Below are 18,457 nucleotides of genomic sequence, written 5' to 3' on the forward strand. Positions count from 1 at the left end.
ACTGGGGGATCCCTCTGGCATGGTCCCAGTCCACATGCAGCATGGAGGGACATGGAGCCAGAGAAGGGGCGCTGTAAGTGATGGTGATGCAGACCCAGAACTCAGGGGCTCAAGTGGGACAAACAAACACTGTGATCCCCAGGAACCATGCTCTGTTCCCACAGGGCACTCCCCCAACATACGCACATGCACACACTCGTATGCACACATGCATGTCCTCTGCCTTCAGTAACAAGTCCAACTTCCCAGCCAGTTCTGCATCCTCCTTTCTTCAGAAAGAGTACAAATTTGCAAGGAAGGCATTGCTTCTCCAGTCCCAGCCCTTCTCCTCGCTCTGGTAACATTCCAAACTCTACTTAACAAGTAAGGTTGAGGTTTCTTTCTTTCTTTCTTTTTTTTAGTCCTCACCCAGGGTCATGTTTATTGATTTTTAGAGAGGGGGCAGAGAAAGAGAGAGAAGAAAGGGGAGGGAGAGAGGTAGATCAGTTGGTTACCTCCCATACATGCCCCGATGGGGGATGGAACCTGTAACCTAGGTATGTGCTGTGACAGGGAATTGAACCCATGACCTTTCAGTTTATGGGACGATGCTCCAACCAACTAAGCCACACTGGCCAGGGTGAGGTTTATTTTAACTGGCAATTAAAACCAGGGCACAGAGGCAAGTTTTGTAAAGCTTGGTTTTCATCAAGGATGACTTTTCTTCTGTGGGTTTACAAAAATGAGAATCTTGAGTGAAACTGTAGGCATCCACATAAACAGTGAAGCCCCCTCAGTCTTCCAATCTGAAACAGAATGTGAAGATCTGTTCTGCCTGAGGTTAGAAAGAATTCAAGCTCACATGATTTGTTTCCATATTTAAAAAGAAAATAATTCGAGCATGCTAAGACTGTGCCGTTAACTCGGACGACACCTCCCAGTGCAGGCTGCACCCATCTTTACCTCACCTAGACCCCTAGGAAGACCTTCCCTGGGCACCTACCTTATGGGGTTTCCTATTTCTCTGTCTTCATCTTCAAAAGCACAAGAAATGCAGGTAGGCCTCTCTGCCCCTGGGGCAGTCCAGTCCCCTATCTTAGAACAGCATGGCTTCAAGCTGGAGACAGCCTGTGGAACTGTTCTCAGTGCTGAGCTGGTTTCCATGGGAAAATACTACACACACACACGCACACAGAGCTGACATTTATTAAGTGCTTTTTCCATGTCAGCTGGTGTTGAAACAGTTTACATGAGCAACCCCATGTCATCCCCCCACTCTGTGAGGCAGCTTACAACGACAGGGATGACGGCAGCCACTTAGAAAGCAGCAGGCGCCAGCACAGGTACGCACTGCTGTGAGCGCTTTACACGCATGGACTCAATCACTCTTCACACGCTTGTGAGGCAGGCCTGACAATGTCTCCACTTTATAGATGAGGAACCTGAGGCTCACAGAGGTTAAGAAATTTAGCCAAAGCCACTCGGCTGGTAGGTGGTGAAGCTTGGGTTTGAACACAGGCAGCCTGGGGGCGGAGCCTCCTGTTACAACACGGTCCCGCTGCCCCTCAGTGCACAGTGAGCGCCCTGTGAACACCGCACTGGGACGAGCACCCCTGAGCACCTACTCTGCCACGCTGCCCTGCCGCTCCCTGCAGCCCGTCCTGGCCCAGCAGGGGAGCGTGGGTGGAGGGAAACCCTGGCACAGATTCCCTCATACAGAGCAGTCGGGTTGGGCAGAAAGAACACTTCAAACCAACTGTTCCAGCCAGAGAAAGACTAGGGTAATTGAAGGAAATCAAGAAAGGCCCCTGGGGAGTACAACTCCAGTGACGAGCAGGGAGGAAGAACCAAGAGTCCCAGTGGGGCGGGCGTGGGGGGTTAGGGAGAAACAGTGTGCTCCAGGGCTGAGCCACAGCAAAGAGTGTCAGACGAGACAGACACTGTGTATCCACTCATATGAACTATCTAGAATGAGCACAGAGACAGAAAGTTGATGAGAGAGGGCCAGGAACTGAGGAGAGGGGTGGGTGGGAGCTACTGCTAACAGGTACGGAGTTTCTGTTTGGGTGATGCAATGCTTGGAAACAGTGGTGATGGTTGCACGACATTGTGAATGGAACTCGTGTCAGTGACTGTACACTTAAAAACAGCCAAAATGACACATTTTATGTTACATATATTCCATCATAATAGAAAATGAAGGAGGAGAAACAGCCACTGGGTGCAGACACTGGCAACGTCTCCAGAGACCCTGTGTACCACCCTGCCGCATAGCTCAGGGGCCGAGGTGAGCCACTTCAACCTTTTGGGCCCGAGAACCAGATCCCTTGTGTGTCCAGATAGAATCAACAGGCTGAAAGCCTGGCTCGCCGCCTGCGTTCCCAGCCACCTGCTCACGGGATCCCTCCCTGGGCCTCTCTGCGGTCTCCAAGCCACCCTGAGGTCTCCAGTCCCCACAGGGCTGCGGCCTTTCCTTTTCACTCGCTGCTTCAAGCACAGGCTGCTCTGCAATCACAATTTATCTGTTTTCCAAGGCTGTGGATGCCAGAGGGATTTATCTGCTTTCCAGAGCTGTGGATGGCAGCAGCATACTGTATAATTAACATGGAATGTTCCCATGGGAGCTGAGGACATGTGGGACAGAGGTCAGCTTCTCAAACAACAATCACTTTCTGTGGGAGGACTGTTTTCTCCTCTCCTTCTCTCTTCCCGAATGATTAACATAATAAAACTCCGAGAGAGAAGGAAATAAACCTGTTTGGCTCCACACGTACAAAGCAGACCTCAGTGAAGGTGCATGGCCTCACAGATGGGATAACAGCTGGCCGGCTGCGTCCATCACCAGCCAGGGCCCACGACCACAGACAGACACATTTAGCACACACCACTGACGCGCTCACAGACCCAGCACTGCCACTGGGGGCCTGCACTGTCAGACTGCTGCGGTCAGGTCAAGCTGCTGAAAGAGAAATCTTACAACCAGCTGGTTCACAGGCCCCTTTCTTGCACAAGGTAGCAAAGCCATAACCATCTGATGAGGAATTAAAATGCAACAACCGTATCTAAAATCTTGTTCAGTGTAGAGGTTCTTAAGAAACATTTCTGTTGTCTAAGCGTAGCTTGGTAATATTTGGGATCTGTTTCTTACTGGGCGTAAATGGGAGTGGGAAGAAAAAAGTCTGCTAGTCTATAGTTAAAAACAAAAAACAAAAACAAAAGGAAGACATGCACCATGAAGAACAGGAAGAAGGAGAAGAAAGAATGGAGAGAAGAGCCATTCCCAAACAGAGCAAAGCAAACCTTTAAAAAAATAAAGAAAAAGATGAAACATGAAAAAGAAAAGGAGGGAGCACTTGTTCTACCAAAAAAAAAAAAAAAAAAAAAGAAAAGAAAAGAAAAGAAAAAGAAAAAAAGGAGGGAATGGGAGACTAAATAAGGTACCAAAAGAAAAGTCTGGAAGGATGTGGAAATTCCAACTCCTACATGAAGCCTTCCAGGATCTTGCATCGGAAATTAATCTCCCTACTGCCCTTGGTCCTAGGTTATCACTCCTTGCAAGGAGTGGTCCAGCCATGCCTGGCCCTCCCCTTACCCATCAGCTTATGGACCTATGACGGACAGATGAACAGGGCTGGTTTCCTATTCATCTCTGAATCTCCTGCCTGCAACTAGCATGGGGTCTTGTCTCAGAAAGCATGGCCTATATGAAACAGAAGTGGATTACAGGGGGGCATTTTGACTGCCAAGATAACCAGACAGCGATTTAGCTAGGACAGGGTCAAGGTACAAAACCTGTCCCTGAAGGCAAATATCCAGAGTTTGCTGCCCTGACATTAGGGTGACGCCATGCTCCTCACTGCCTACAGGGTTAACTCTAACTCCTCAGCACAGCACACGAGACCGCCCCCCGCCCCATGACCTGGCCCTGCCCCTGCTCCCAGTGCCTCGCCCTGTGCTCCATCCAGATCAAAGTAGCTAAGTCCCTGCACGTGCCACCTGCATGTGCTGCTGCCCCTCTTGGCTGGCTGCAGTGTCCTCTCCCTTCCTGTCCACCAGAGACTTTTCTTTATTAAAACTCGGTTCAGAGGCCACTTCCTCGGTGAAGCTCCTTCCTCCCTCCTCTCGTCCCTGGACACTTCTTGACTGTGATGTTTACGATCATCCCGTGTGCCTCTCTGTCCTAGTAAGCTGTGAGTCCCTGGAGCCCAAGGACCGAGTCTTTTTATATCTGAATGTCGGCTGCCTAGCCCAGTACCTGGCAGAAGGAGGAACTCAGCCCCCACCCAGCCTCGGCGAGGCAGCCACGGAGCCCCTCACAGCATATGACAATGAGGTTGCAACCAATAGCTACCACATTATCTCCAGAGCACGCCGGGCCACTTGCCAGGGCTGTGCTGCCCTTTTGGAGCCTAGACATGAACCATCATACTGAACATAAGCTACTTAATTCATTCACAGCAGAGGAAAAACACTGTACGCCCACTGCCGCCTTCACCAAAGCCACTCAAGTCACACTGGTGAAACCGAGTCCCCTGGCAGGTCAGCACGTAAACCTGCAGGCATCGCCATGGCGAGACTGGTCACAACACTGGCCAAACACTAGCTTTCGCAAAACCACTGTCTTCCCTCTTATTAATTTTTTAAAGTGTATACAACTTGTATCTGCTTTAAGTTAGCATTTTTGAACATTAATTAGCTCCTGGGACACTCCTTTTGTACTCTATACATTTCATTGGATTTAGGTTAGATTTGGTAGTTAAATATATATTCCTAATTAACATGCTTTCTGAATGAAAATGAGAAGACCCAGTCCTTCGTTGAGATGATATATCTAGAACTGGGGGTGTCAGCAAGCCTGACTGCACAGTTTCCTAAGAGTGAGGCTGGAATGAATGTTTTCTGATCCTGCCTGTTTTTCATATCTCTGAGGACTGAAAAGCTGGACCTGATGGGGAGAGTGGGGCCCATGCCGGTGGCCGGCAGTGCTGTGGGCAGTAGGCAGAAGGGGCGCTGGGGGTCCTAGGCAGAGAGGACAGTCTGCTCAGGACGAGAGCCTGGGGTTCAGGCCCCGCGGCCGGGTGTCAACAACCGCCATCTGGAGGGTTAGTCGTGAGAAAAGGGGAGTGCGGAATCGCAGCCACCTCAGCAGCCTGTGTTCGTTTGTCTTCACCATTCCTGGGGGTGCTGGCAGGTGTGGGCCTAAGTCGGGCATTTTCAACCAGTGTGCCATGAGAATTTTTAAACTTGCCATTCCTGACTATTCAATTCAGTCAGGGCACTGACCTCTTTTCCCTTTCACTGTCAAATAAAAAAGTGACAGCAGCCAACACAACAACAGCCATCCAGTAATAAATGAATCAAAATTACACCTACTTCTTTTGTCAATCGGCAGAAAATATATTTTGGGGGTGCCGCAGAGTTCTAGTAATTAGTTTATGTGTGCCACAACATGAAAGGTTGAAAATCGCTGGCCTAAGTCACACACGCTCAGTCCAGGGAGAATCAATACGGGGAGGGGAAGAGAGAGGTTAAATTTAACAAGGAAAATGTTCTTTGCCTTTTACAGGCTTTTAAAATTGACATTCACATCTGTGTGCCTTTACCTAGTCTCAGACAAATGAGAGAAGCAGCATATTCTTCAAGACCTCCAGCTAGAGTCCCTTAAAGGCGAGAATGCAGGCATGAGAAATATAACTCAGGACTTGAGTCAAAGAAAAAATAGAGAAACAATGAGATCCTGTCAAGTGTCCCACCCGTGCAGCGTCCTGTGACCTGCCAGCACAGAAGGGCAGCACAGAAGGGCGCCCCTGCACTATTGCACAGGGAGCAGGAACAGAGCCCGCGGCAGCCAACCACGTGCTCACGGGCAGCACGGCACCCCCAGCAAAGGCACCGACAGACGAGGCTCCACAGGCCATCGCTTCCAGTCTTACTTGGGATTCTGAGCTCACTTCCCTAGAATTATCTCCTTCGCATGGCAAGGAGAGATGTTACTCTTTTCTCTTTTTTGTATCTCTGTGAGATGACGGATGTTAACTAAACCTATTATGGTAATCAGTTCACAATACATGTCAATCAAACCTTTATGCTGCACACCTTAAACTTTCATAGTGATGTATGCCAGCTATTTCACAGTAAATAGTAAAAAAAAAAAAAATCCAACAACAACAACAACAACAACAACAACAACAACAACAAAAACCTTAAAAACTATCTCCTCATGGTGCCTGGGCTCCTTTTCATATATTAAACACAGAGGGACCTAGAGTTTGTAATGGGACCAATGGTGAAAAGAAAGGGGAGGAGCACATGCCCTGGACACGGACTGGTCAGCAGGGATGCTCTGGGCCGCCCTCCACAGTAGGTGGCCGTGAAGGATCTGTGCATGTGTGCATGTTTTGTGGGAAGGCGGGTTCAGGAGAGAAAACTGAGGCCCCAGAAACATCAGCATGGGGAAGCAAATGAAAGACGAGGAGAAGCACTAAGCAGGGACAATGGTTCTGAGTGCCAAAAACCCCTCAGGTGAAGTCCTTCTTTCTAAAGGGACTCCCATCCCAGGTGGGAGCTGAGGCCAGCGGTTCCCTTGAGAGCAGGAGAGGGGGAGTGGGGCAGCAGTCAGCTCCGGCTACTGCTCGATGGGAAAGGACACTGTGACTCAGCTGTCCAAGTCATGACTGAGGAACATGTGCATGACCACGTGTTCACTGAGCAGCGACCACAACATCCAGTGCCCAGAGGGACGGGCAGTGATGTGAATGGGTAATGCTTGGGCAATACAGGGCCGCCCAAGTCATGGAGCCCTAGAGAGTAGGGGCTTCCAAAACGGGCTGCCACTGCACGGTGGGCCGTGGAGAGAAGGCCCTCAGAACAATCCAGACCTCTGAGTTTTAAAGGAAAGCTATGAAACACCCTGATTTTAAATGCTGGCAACTAATAAACATTAAAAAAATGTTACCAAAAAAAAAAAACCCAAACACCCCCACTCTTTCACCTGGTCTGTGGAATACCAGTTTGCAGACTTGTGAAAATAAACTTACTCTTTGGTCCCCAGATCTAGCAACAGGCCGTAATCGCCAAGAGCGCATGTCTACAATGCAGATTTGGAGCCCCCGCCCCATCAACCGCATCAGAGTACCCCTGGGAGATGGCCTCAGAGCCTGTGTTTTGAGAGGTTCCCTCGGTGTTTGTGATGTGGCTGCAATGACATTTGAGAACCACGAGCTACTTTATATTGCTTTTCTTGTACTCATAGGTATAACCATTCACTTTTGTCTCATATCTCTGGTTCACGATAAAATAATACTAGATAATGATAAAGAATGATAAAGTAATAACATCACAAAATACAGACCAGGACTTCTGGTCTGTAAAACAACCAGGGAAAAGGCAGAGGTCAGCATGGCAGGGACCTGGGACACAGCCGGTGCCCCACATGTAAAATTGTGTCCCATCTAAAAGACTTATGAAATTTTAATATTCTACTCTATAGTATACCCATGTGTTAACATATCAATTTCCCACCTACTAAATCTTTGAATCAAGCTGACTCTTCAGGAAGATTCAGTACCTGTGACTTGGAGAACCTCAATGCCTCCCCAAGTTCAAGGGTCCCCAGGATATTTACCAAAGTGTGAGAAGCACAAACATATCTAGATAACAACTCACTGCACTTGATTTGAGCCACGGGGCAAAATGCCACATGAAGTCCACAGTCGGGAGGCTCACGCACAAAATTATTTAACAGGCTTCTATTTAAATTTCTGCTCTAAAAAAAGGCACGTGTGTTTGAGAAATCTGTTACATGGGGCAAAAATTATGACACAGTAACAAGAAATCACCCTTTAACAACACAGGCTTAAAAGGTTAATGGCTCAAGAGTGGTTTACTTACAGTTTTTACAAAAAGAAGCAGTCAAAGGAAATTAGGCAATGGAATTGCTGTGCCGGCCCTGCTCATCTTGGCGGCGAGGCCAGTTGGGGCTCCCTGTGCTGCTTTGTGGTATGAGCAGCTCAGACTCCTCCGGAAACTGCAGGTCCTGGGGGACGCTCCAGCCAAGTGCCCGCCCCCATGGCCGCCCACAGGCCACAGAGCAATGATTTGGAGATCTGTTTCAATCATCCCCAGGGTCCGAGGCTCAGTAAGAGCTGTGGGCACCGTAACAGACCCTGCAGGCATTCTAGCACTGTTGGTGAGGTACAGGCTTACTTTTGCCTTTGTTGGTGACACTGCCATCTGTCACCAGCATTTAAAGTTACACCTCCTGTTGTCCCACCTTCTCTTCCCTACTACCATTTCTTCTTAAGAAGCTGAAAGCCTTACTTTTTCCCAAAGTATTTACATTTTAACAAATGTGAGAATTTCTGATTAATTTCAGGTAGCATTTCACTGATGTTTAGTATTTAACTATTGATTTTGAACTTCCTAAATGTTGATTACTACAGAAAAATAACGCTTTAAATTAGTTGTGGGCTCTTTATGTCAAAATGCCCAATTTGTTATCATTAATAAAGTGATAATCAAACAATCAATGAAATGCCATTATCCCTCTGAGAAAAATTATAAAATCTCTTTGTAGGAGTCATCATTCATTGATGGTCATGACGGAGGGATGCTCTTGCTCTCTTCTGCTCTCCCATCCCACACCCAAGAGGCTTCTGGCCCCAGCTTGGCTCCAAACACACCCTCTCTCTCAAGGGATTAAATACTTCCTCTCTTGAAGCCTCAAAATGGGGTCTAAATCTCATTAGGCTGGAACGTTCCAGAGTTCAGTGATTCTAAACTGTGGGGGGAGGAGCCCAGAGGAGGTTCTGTGCCGTGCTGCAGCCCTGGATGCAACACAGGTGAGACCCCTGCTGGTGAGGTGTGAAACTGCATGCACATAGGAGGAGAGGAGAGGGTCCTGCACTGGGTCTGCGAGAGCTTTCAGAGGAAAAGCTCTGAGGGTGGCCACCCAATAGAGTCAAGAGGTGCCAAGTGCTCTTTCTACTGTTCTTTCACCACTGTCTTCCCATTGGCACCTCTGCCTCAGTAACGGACAGGCTGGGCAACCCATATCCCATTAAGAGACAGAACCTGACCATCAGTACCTACCCCCTCCTAGGCCTCTGCTGAATTCTCCAAATCATCCTAGGGAGAGGGGGTGTGGGGGGGGGGGAATAAGACCCTGGGAGCCCTGGACATCTGGCCAGAGGTCCCACAGACAACAGATAAACTGCCCCTGGAAGGTAATTAAATCAGAGGCTCCTCAGAGTCTTTTCTGTTGCTAACAAGATTAGAAAATAAAAATAAACCCCTGATACACGAGGCACCTCCCCGCTTTGCCTTGTGCAGAGTGTGTTTTGTTTTGCCTAGCACAACCTTCTATTTACAGCTTCACTTCAACAAGACTAAAAGCTTGCCTCCAAATGCCTTTCAAAAAAGGGGGGGCCACCAAGTGCAATGGGGCAAAATTAACAACAGCGCTCGCTCTCCTCCCCACCATTAACCCCTTCCCAGTGTCTCCCACCTCAAGGACATGAGTAAACCCTGTCAGTCATTTGGCCCTCACGGCAGTCTTGGTGGAGACGGCCACCTCCCCATCTTGTGAAGAAAGTGGAAACCGAACATGGAGAAATCACCTGCCAGCCATGGCTTCTTGCACAGCGGGCCCCTTCTTCCATGGCTGGCTGCCTGCCCGTGCTGGGGGGTCCCTGCAGGCAACCAACAAAACAATCCTGCCTGGGTGACACAGCTCTGACGCTCTTCCCCTCTCCCTCGGCGGGACCACCTCATGTCTGAGGTAAGGAGCACACATCCCTACCCAGCTGGTGTGGTTTTGCAGCCCTCCTCACACCACTTCCTGTATGGGGGTCCAGGCCTGTATAGGGAGACCTGCCAGGCTGCCCTAAGTCACCTGGGCAGCAAGTCCCAGTTCTGAGCAGGGCCAACCACGTTATATTGCTCTTCCATCCATTCTTGTTTTTCTTTATTAAAAATAACTGCATGTGAAAACCAACCAGGCATAAACATTAATTAGAAATGCAAACCAGTACATTTACAAAAACATGAAATTTGAGCCCTGACCAGTATGTGTGGCTCAGTTGGTTGGGTGTCGTCCCCCAAACAAAAGGTCACCAGTCCAATTCCTCATCAGGGCACACACCTGGGTTGCAGGTTTGGTCCCTGGTCAGGGCACTTATGAGAGGCAACCGACGGATGTTCCTCTCTCACACTGATGCTTTTCTCCCCCTTTTTCTCCCTCCCTTTACCCCTGTCTAAAAACAAATAAATAAAATATTTTAAAAAGCATGGAATGAACAAGATATAAAGAAATCCAAAAACTACATATAAGTGGAAGCTTTCTCAAGAACTGTCAGCTGTTATCCAACTGCTAAATCTAACTCTTGTTTCACTCATTTGAGACTTGGTAAAATATTTTTCCTTTTAAAATAATAAATCTCTTGTTTATAAAATATATTTTAAGTAAAAACACTGGAAAATCCTACAAACCACAAAGAAAGAACATTTACATATAACTTAGTGTCAGTCTCCCCCGCCCCCCACCACACACACACACACACACAGCTAGAGCTCAGGGTATTTCAGCCCGGGAGAGCAAATCCAAAGATTGTCTTCTACAACACACTACTGTTACAGTCATTTCCCACCAGGTGCTTATTAATAATACAACCCGCATTCTCTTTAGTTCTCACAACAACCTCAAAGGTATTATTATTATTATTATTATTATTTCTAATATATCAATAAGGCAGCATCTCAGGGGAGTGAAGTAACTAGAAAATGGCACAGTCAGAATTTTAAATCTTGCCAGTCCCTCTGCCCCCAAAACTTGCACTCCCTGCTCACACCAGGTCCTTCCTCTTTGCTTTCACAGCTCGCCACCCGTGAGCAGGAGGAACACAGTATCAAAAAGGAAGGCACGTGCTTTGTGTCCATGTGAGCAGCTGACACCCCGGCATCCACCAGCATTACCACTAAGAGATTCCTGCTCACCTGACCACTTCAAGGAGCAGGTGGAGAAGGTGCTAAACACTAGGCCTGGTTCTCCCAAGGCAGAGGGAGACGGGTGGTGGAGGGGGTGGTGTGTGTGTGCATGCGCGATCTTTGAGATTCCTTAGTTTGTAGAAGCAGAGCTAGATGTCTGCCTTCATCTCACACGGTGGTCTTCCTGTGTGAATGCATCTGTGTCCAAATTTCCCCGTTTTATAAGGATGTCAGCCGTATTGGAGGAGTAACTCCTTCTGTCTGTAATGACCGTGTTCCCAAATAAGGTCATATTCTGAGGTACTGGTAGTTAGGACTTCAACATATGAAATTTGGGGAGAAGGGACACAACTCAACTTGTAACAATGGATGGGGGGAGGGGAGTGGAGAGGGAAGAAGAACAAGAAAGAAAGAGGGATGGGGAGAGGGCAAGCGGGAGGGAGGAGAGGGGCTCGACTGGACTGACTTTCAGGGGGCTGTGTGCTCCCTCGGGCTAGGACACTTAGCCCGGATGGCGCTCAGTGTTTCTTATGAAGGAGGCTCACCTGTCACTGTGAACATCTACAAGCAGTAGGTAAGGGACATGCTAATCGTGACCAAGTTTGAACACCATTGAGCCATCACTGGTGCACCCACACTCCACCATTGGCGGTGACTCTGGAATCATATATTGTCCCACAAAATTCTGCTGCCTTCAAGCTAGCAAGGCTGACAGATGGGCTTCCAATACATGCTGCCCTCCAAGAGTCTTGGGCACTATAACCTGTTACAACAGAATGGAATTCTCACAGACGTAAACTCAACATATAGATTTAAAATAGAGGTAAGGTGTCCTCATTCCACGTTTCTGGGGTGGGAAGATATGTAAATATAAGACATGTTTGGTCACCCCAAAAGTGGAAGCTTGCTTTAAAGAGAGCGTGCGGGCCACATAGGAGATGTGTACATGCAGATGGGCTGCAAACTCCTCAGGAACTCATTTCCTCTACAGTTTACTTGGCATTACTGTCACTGCATAAATATTGTGCAAATGATGGCGGTGCTAATATCAATCAGTAAGTTGATATATACTACATTGGCCGAAGCGAGAAAAAGATAGTTACAATTATTCTTAAAGCCAACAATACCCTTTCTAGCCGGGAAGAGAATCCACAGACTAGAAAACAGAAACAAGGCTTGCCGACTCCTCAGGGAATTCAGGTCGGGTTCTGTGAACCATCATAGCTGAACACTGAGCAACGACAGACGCTGGTTTGCTGGCTGCTTGTGGGCTTTCCAGGCTCCAGAAGATTTGCCGACAGGATCCACTCTTCGCTCTCCTGACACTGGTACTGCTCACCTACGAGGCAACATGGGGCAAGGCCGACACGCACACTCATCTCTCAGCCCAGGTGCTGGAGGAGCCACACGGAGTGGTCAAGAGAACACGGGCTTCCGAGTCAGATCTGGGTTTCTGTCAGATCAGCTGCAGCCATGCCGCTGACTAGCTGTGCCACCTTGGCCACATGCCAGTGGTCTTTGAGCTGTTGCTTCCTGTAAGGTGGTGATATTAATACACATCTAGAGGCTGCGCAAAGATTAAACAGCATTTTGTACAAGTAGCCCTTGCACGGAGCCTGGCCAGTAAAACTCCCCACCCTCCCTCCCTTCCATAGGCAGGATGGAGCCCTCTTAGGGAAAAAATCTCCATCTGATTTGGCCACAACTGTGGGGTTAAAAAAAGATAGAGAGCCAGTGGGAGCTCAGAAAACCCCCTACTCCCAGAACCGTCTTGTGACAAGCAAAGTTCTTAGCTTATTTGGGAAAAAAGAATGTATTAGTATAGATTAATAGTTATTATGTGACAGGTGCTGTTCTAAGAACTCTAGATGCCTTAAAATAGTTGAATTCCCACAAGAGCCCTGTGATGCAGGTATTATCCTCATCCTCATCCCCACTTAACAGATGAGGAAGCTGGGGCACCAAGATGCTAAGTGGCTTGCCTAAGGTCACAGAGCCAGGACCAAGCTGAGCAGTGTGAATCTAGCACCTACGGGCTTAACCGCAGTGCTGTGCAGCCCTTTCTCAGAATTGGGTCTCTCTTTAATGGGTTTGGGTTTCCCTCCTCCCTTTTATGGGTGCTTTACTTCACTTTTTAATCATATGATCCAAACATACGTGTTGACACCTACTCTGGGAATACAGGGCTGCCTGGGAGGGAGTCCTGCAGTGTCCATGGGGCTAAGTGATGGGAAGAGAGAGGTGACGGCCAGGAGAAAAGGAGAGAAAGGTGCTGTGAGTGTTGAGATAGGGCAAGAGGGAGCTGCAATGGCTGCTGGTCAAGAAATGCTATGAAGTAGGCATGACTGAGTTGGCCATGAAAGACAGTATTTCTCAAGGTGGAGACGTGTGAAGAGAAGCTCCCCACCCCCACCACGTGGCAAGGGGAAGCTCGAGCAAAGGCGAGAAAGTGAACGGTCAGCACAGCGCCCGGGGACAATGACTGTCCGATCTGGCTGAAGTGCACTGAGCCAGTCACGAAGGCCTCGGGTGCCAGGCCCCGGGGGTTAGAATTCAGAACGCATGCCAAGGCTCCACCAGGAAGCAGGATGAAGATCTGCTGCAGAACCACTTCTGAATTTTGTTCCGTACTGGTGTTGACGCCCCATTCTGCATGCTCTCCAGGAAAGCTCCAGGGAGCGGCCACCTTCGCTCTCTCCATACGAAGTGGAGCCCCGAATCCAGATGCCCTGATTTGCTTTCCCCAAAACTGAGAGGCCTGAGGGCCCAGGGAGAGACTGCTGCCCGGAGAGCTGGGAGTCTCCCGCCTGCATTTAATCTCTTCTCCTTTTATCCCATGTAATAAATAACCCATTTTGAGTACCTCCTCTGCATCAAATACCATGCCAGGATCTGAGCAGGAGGCTGAGAGTGCTTTGGCTGGGGCACCCAGAGGACATGCCCTGCCCGGGGCTCGGAGAGCTTCTGAATCTCATTTCTCCTGATTACAAATCAGCCCTCACCTCCCGGGCATGAAACATCCAGCCGGTTCAGCAGCCACAAGCCAAATCACAGCAGCCTCCTGAACAGCCTTCCATACCCCCAAACTGACAGCCCTCCACAGGCCCCTTGAGACCCAAATTATAGCCATTTCCTAAACACATTCTCCCCCAAAGCCCACAGGCATTCATGTTACACAACCATGTCATGAAAAAGCTCTCGCTAATCATAGTGAGGGAGGACCTCCTTTTACATGTTTAATAACGAACACCAGGATTGGACACGAAATCCTCATGACCCAAACCAAATACCACCTAACGTTGAAGGTAGCACTACTGCACTTCCTGCCTCTCTGCCAGCTCGTCGCTCTGGAATCAGGTAAAACTAAGTAAAAATAAAAATACAGGGTGGGGCAAAGGCAGGCTTACAGTTGTGAGTACCGGAAACACAGAGTTTGTTCTTGCATTACGGTTTATTAATTACATATTATTTCCCATACAAACGACTGTACACCTGCTTTTGCCCCACCCCACACACAGCTTTTGGAGCACTCTGGAGAACAGCAGAATCTGTCGTGCTTAGACGAGCAGAGACATAAAGAAGCACTGTGGTCTCCTTGCTGGAGCCGTGGGACCCGATCTGTTGGGCAGGAAGGACTTCCTCACAGAGGAGGCTGCTGCCTGCACAAGGTGCTGAAGCCCCTCTGGGAAGGAAGGCTCCGAGGCCTGGCCTCTGGGCAGACTTTCCCTCGGGCCGAGCAGGCTGAATTTCAGAGTGTGAGCGCAGAATGCCTCCCCCCGCCATTTCCACCTGTCAGAACCCTACCTAACTGTGGTAGGCTCCCCACAAACCTTCCCATCCTCCTCCTACTGAGGTTGGAACTCGGGCACTATGTTACCCAGGCCCCCAAGCTGGAGCTTGGCATGTGAGTCAGGTGCTGTCAATCAAATGTACATGAGAAATGAAGGGAGGGGATGCAGCTTCCAGCTGTCAGTGCTAGTTAACAAGTCATCGTCACCCTGAACCCAGACGTCATGCCTGGGTCAAAAAAATGGCAGTGGTGGCAGCTTCTTGTATGGACTCTATAGTCCCTGGACCTCGACTTCAGTGTCCACACTTCAGCATCCTGAGAGCCCACAAATGTCCGTGGGACTGGTACCACTGCTTCTGCACAATCCAGGAGTCATTCAGTGGGCCCTGTCTCGCTGCCCTCAGCCACCCCAATAGTGTTGGAAGCTCCCCTTTCCCAATATTAAAGCCCTTCTGCTTAAAAGACCTGGAGTGGTTTCTATTTTCTGCTCTGACCCCTGGTTGATAAACCACCTGGGTGAACCATACAAGCTCAAAGGCCATGGGGCCACGGCAGAAATGCCCGAGGGCACTACTGTGATTTAAAGCAGCAGCACACCACTCACGCTGTGGGCTAGGAAGTCCCTTGCACAGTCTGAAGGAAGGCCCAGTGTGTTCTCATCTTAGAGCTGAGACAGGGGGAGGAGACGGGGGGCATGCCTGAGCAGAGGCTGAGGTGGGATGGCAGAAGGTGCAGGGCAGGCAGGTCAACGTCAGGACCCGGCTCAGTTACCTAGAAGGTGACCAGCAGTGTTTACCCAGACAGTGAGGGATCTGATGGGAGAAGATCAGTGTGAGAACTGGAGAAGTGGAGGCGGTAGCCAGGCTCAGAAGAGATAGGTTGAAGCTAGGTGACGGAGCTAACGATGAGGAGCAGCGAGCACAGGACAGGGCAGGGAGCTGAGAGTCAGGCAGCTGAAGCATCACATGTCTGCCGTGAATGGAGTGGGAGTGGCTGGAGCGGGTTGTTTCTTAGTGTGGGCCTGGTGGGGCATGATGTTGGGAACAGGGAGAACCAACTGAATCTGGATACACTGAGTTTTCTTCAACTGAGGTATCCCTGTCACCAAGGCGGATGGGTGCTGCATTCCTGGTACACCTAACATGCGCTAGGAGGCCCCAAGACAAAGAGACAAGAACTTGTGCTAACATGAGCTGTCCTAGCCATACTATACTGGATCTACTGGTGCATCTAAATACTCATCATTGTAGCAAAATTTCTGAGCAAGTTCTGCTAGATTTTTTTCCCTCACCATTCTAATCAGTGTGTTTTAAGCCAGTGCTTCTGAAACTTGAACGTGCACAAGAATCACCAGGGGAAGGAGGGCTCGTTAAATGCAGAGTCTGATTCAGTAGGTCTGGGGTGGGGTCTGACCACACTAGGAGTAGCCAGACTTAAAGCTTCATAAACCTCAGTCAAGATCTGATCTACTTACAGATGACCAAGGGCCACTCTGCCAGTATCTGTTCCCTACTTCTCAGATGCAGATTTCACATCAGCAAGAAGTTAAGGACCTTGCCCAGTATCACAAAAGGAAGAAGTAACAATAACGGCTTGTCAGCTCTCACCTGCCTATAGCTTCACCCCTACCCTGGGACCCTTGGGAGACAATGACTTAATTTCTCATTGCTATGAACTTGGAGCCAAGAGGAGGGAGAGAGCAGGGGATGGCGGTGGGGGGAGAGAAGGGGAGGGTTGGGAGTGTCCACTGTCACCAGGACCAGGTGAAGGCTGTTATGGAAACACACCCGTGGCTTGCCAGCTGCCCCAGACTCTTGTGGGTCCCTTCCCCCAGGGATCCTGGGCAAATGACATGAACAGGCAATTCACAGAGGAACAGTGCAAATGGCTGATAATCATGTGGAGTCAGAGAAATGAAAATCAAAGTAGCAATGAGGTATTATGATCTACCCACCAGACTGGCTAGCTCTAACATGGAAAAAACAATTAATGCTGTGGGGAAGGGGGAAACGGGCACTCTTACCAACTGCTAATGACAATGGTAATCGTAGTTTTTTTTAAACAGTCTCGAAACATCTATCAAAAACAAAAACACTATACCCTTCATTCAGCTCAGCACTCTTCCTCATGGAAATCTATTCCTGGGAATTTATTCCTTGGGAATTAAAGCCACAGCTCATAAGGACACACACATATGGAAGTAGTTTATAGAGGAGGTTATCTATAAATAAAAAACTAGAGACAAAGTGAATGCCAATCGATATAAGAAGGGTGGAATAAAATATATACCCTTCTTTCTATGGAATAAAATGAATGAAACAAGAGGTATACCAGTTGACTTGGAAGAATTTTTCTATGACGTATTGATGAATAAGAGAAGCAGTATGCAGTAAATGTGATTAATATGACCCCATTTTTGCAAAACAATTACTTTTTTTAAAAGCCTGTACAGATATGTGTTTATGAGTGTGTGTGTATAACCACATAATTTTTATAAGCATAGAAAAAAGTATGGAAAGACTCCAAGTTATTAAAATGAGTTATGTAGTGTGGAGCTCAGACAGGGAAACAGAAAACTAACCCATGCATCTCCCTCCCTCTCTCCTTCTCCCTGTCTTTCACCCGTTTTTGCCTGATAAATAATGAATAATGAAAAGGTCACACGCTGGGGAGTCCAGCTGTCCTCCAGTCCATGCTTCCAACGGTCTGGGCTGCCGGAAGGGAAGGCCTGCCCTCCGCCACGCCCCCGTCTGCAGCACACGTCTCCCACTGCCTGCAGGGGTGAGTCTGTCAGGGAGATGTCACACAGTCTCTCCTCTCTCAAGCCCTCAGAATACCCTCCAGTTGTGATAGCTGAGCTGCACTCAGTCAGCTCTCCCTCAAACCATGGATAGGCCCCTGCTGCTGCCATCGTCATTGTCATCACCGAGGGAGGGTAAGGCTGGGCCTTCTGTGGGGGACAGGGGCAGGGGCCACCTCTTTCCCCAAACCTCTTCATCCTTTGGGATGCCCCACTGGTCCCATTCTGGACTGGCTAGCTGTCTCCAAAGGACACTGAGGAGGGCGCGGTCACAGACCAATAGGTGTACAGGAAACGGTCACCTTACTCCCCACTCAGGGCTGGAGCAGCTGTTCCCTGGACCCGACCTCACAGTCTCCTCATCAGAGAAACACAACTTTCCAGGGAGAGGAAATTGATTCTGCTCAGGACAATACTCTATTTTCTGAAAGCTATACTTTTTAGTGAGCTCTTTACCTTGTGCTGAATTTCACCCCATCAATGTTTGTAACTCCCTGGTCTACGTCCTCCTACCCCCTGGAGCCACAAGGAACACGCGTATTTCCTCTCTCACATGCAGATAGTGATAATGCCCCCATGGGTTTCCTCTTATCTTGACTAAACATCCCCAGTTCCTGCATCTGGTGCTGAGCATACATCTCAGGAATTTCCTGATGCCAGGTCAAATCGCTAGTCCTCCAGTGAAACACGGGCATTCTGGCGGGACACAGGCAAAAGTCTCCCATGTGCGAGCCTGCAAGAGAACCAACGTGAAGGGCAGAGGGAGCCAAATGGGGTGGCAGGCATTTCCAAAGGCCCTTCCAATTCCTCCAAGAGCCCTCCTCTCAAAAAGGGGAGAGAAGCCCACCCCTGGTGCTCCAGCACAGATGACTACCACCCAGCTTCCACATGCAGCTCCAGATTCG

At 48.9% G+C, this 18,457-nt stretch overlaps 1 protein-coding gene across 1 annotated transcript in view; it reads right to left on the minus strand.

Annotated features, from left to right (window-relative positions):
• Positions 1 to 18,457, minus strand: part of XXYLT1 (xyloside xylosyltransferase 1) — a 167,091-nt gene that overhangs the window by 18,145 nt on the left and 130,489 nt on the right. The window lies entirely within an intron of this gene.

The sequence above is a fragment of the Phyllostomus hastatus genome, unplaced genomic scaffold, assembly GCF_019186645.2.
Source record: "Phyllostomus hastatus isolate PE091 unplaced genomic scaffold, TTU_PhHast_1.1 phas_contig_86, whole genome shotgun sequence".
NCBI lineage: Eukaryota > Metazoa > Chordata > Mammalia > Chiroptera > Phyllostomidae > Phyllostomus > Phyllostomus hastatus.